The 2,089-nt window shown below is 37.5% G+C and overlaps 1 non-coding gene across 1 annotated transcript; it reads right to left on the bottom strand.

The window, feature by feature from the left end:
• Positions 1-1,704: 1,704 nt before the first annotated feature.
• LOC130937981 (small nucleolar RNA R71) lies at positions 1,705-1,812 on the bottom strand. Its single transcript, XR_009069167.1, has one exon. It is a non-coding gene; the product is annotated as a small nucleolar RNA R71 (small nucleolar RNA).
• Positions 1,813-2,089: the final 277 nt, after the last annotated feature.

Genomic DNA, 2,089 nt, shown 5'->3' with positions numbered 1-2,089 from the left:
CATACAACTATCGAATCAAAATAAATAAAGAGAACATAAGAATAATTGAATGAAATCAATGAAAGGAAGGAATACAAAAACCCTAAAAAAATAAGTAGAAAAAAAATAACTGAATGAGTTCAAACAGATTTATACAACAAGAACATAAAACGAACAAAAAAAATCAATAAAGCAAATTCATACCTGAGGCTGAGGCTCCATTGTTACTCTAGAAGCGGGGGATGAAGGGGGAGATAGAGCACCACGTTGCTGAGGATGACTCGACGAGAGAAGAGAGAAGAGAGAAGATAGAAGAGGAGAAGGGGAGGGAGAGCCAAGGAACGATGCCGGGAGATGGATTGTACGGAGACGGCGATGGCTCGGCTAGATGGTGACGGCTGAGACCAGAGGAGAATAGAGTAGCTGGTGGTGAGTTAATAGGAAAAGGAATTAAGAATTAGGGTGAGTTTAGAGTTTGTTTACCGTGGTGGTGAGTTTGGAGGATGAATTTGGAGTGTGGTGAGTTTAAGGTTTCATTTGTTGAATTTAAAAAATATTTGTGGTAAATTTAAAAAAAATAATTATTGTTATTAAACTCCCATATGAGATATATTTATAATTTATATTTTATACATATCAAAAAAGCTCAAAAGACTTGAACGTACTAAAGACTGACCCACATTACATGTACACAGCCCCCTAAAATTTCAAATTTTGAATTTTGAATTCAAGATCAAATGTAAAAAAATTCATTCTCATGATTTATGTTTTCTCTTCATTCTATGTTTCCATTTTTTTCTATTCTTCTTCTTCATCTTTAGTTCCTCTTCTTTTTGGCTCCTCCGTTCACTAATTCTATTTTTGTATCTTCTTCTGATTCTTATTGTTTCTAATCAGAGTTGAAGGTGGAGATTATAGAGTTCGTGTACGCACCAAACTAGAGGATGTCACTTTGACTCATGGCTCCAACCTTCAGGGGACGTCGCGTAACACCCTACCACACAGAGTCTTATGCTTAAGTCATAAAACAGAGGTGACGAGGTATTACGACCTCTAAAAAAATAAAATTTAGTACGTATAGTATTGCAAAAATATTTTTAACTATAAGCCTTTGAAGAAAAGTGGGTAAAACAAAACTGATAAGTCGAGAATCGCAACACTCCGATCAATGACGTAAATGAAACGGATATGGGACAAGCTATCATGAGAAGATACATAGAAGAGTGCCAACAATACATATATCAAGGCCCAGGACTCGGTTTGTGAAGATAACCGGTCAGAGCATAATAGTATACAAACATATATAAAGGAATTTCCCAAAAGATAGCCCAAAAGACAACATACAATTTCATCACATCTCTTCATAACATCCCCTTTTTTCACCCACAAGTTACCCTCTCCCTTAGCTTACTCTCATTTGCTAGGCATTCTATATCAATTTAACATTTAAGGGATGAAATTGGGGGTTTCTAAGCGTGAAATAACATCTCGGAAGGTTACGAGCTTGTTGGGAATATAAAGAGATTGAAAGCAAAAGGTTTAGAAAAGAACTGGGTCGCGTGCATACGCACCCCAGAACCTTGTTGCAGGCTTATGCTTTTCCCTTTTGCTGTAAGAGACAGAGCTAGAGTATGGTTGGACTCTCAACCTAAAGATAGTCTGAACTCTTGGGATAAGCTGGTCACAAATTTCTTAGCCAAGTTCTTTCCTCCTCAAAAGCTGAGCAAACTTAGAGTGGATGTTCAAACCTTTAGACAGAAAGAAGGTGAATCCCTCTATGAAGCTTGGGAGAGATACAAGCAACTGACCAAAAAGTATCCTTCTGACATGCTTTCAAAATGGACCATCCTGGATATATTCTATGATGGTCTGTCTGAATTGGCTAAGATGTCATTAGACCATTCTGCAGGTGGATCTATTCACCTGAAGAAAACGCCTGCAGAAGCTCAGGAACTCATTGACATGGTTGCAAATAACTAGTTCATGTACACTTCTGAAAGAAATCCTGTGAGTAATGGGATGCCTCAGAGGAAGGGAGTTCTTGAAATTGATGCTCTGAATTCCATATTGGCTCAGAACAAAATGTTGACTCAGCAAGTCAATATGATTT

Source organism: Arachis stenosperma, chromosome 6, assembly GCF_014773155.1.
Source record: "Arachis stenosperma cultivar V10309 chromosome 6, arast.V10309.gnm1.PFL2, whole genome shotgun sequence".
NCBI lineage: Eukaryota > Viridiplantae > Streptophyta > Magnoliopsida > Fabales > Fabaceae > Arachis > Arachis stenosperma.
The sequence above is the reverse complement of the archived record's forward strand: the minus strand, read 5'-3'. Positions and strand labels throughout refer to the sequence as shown.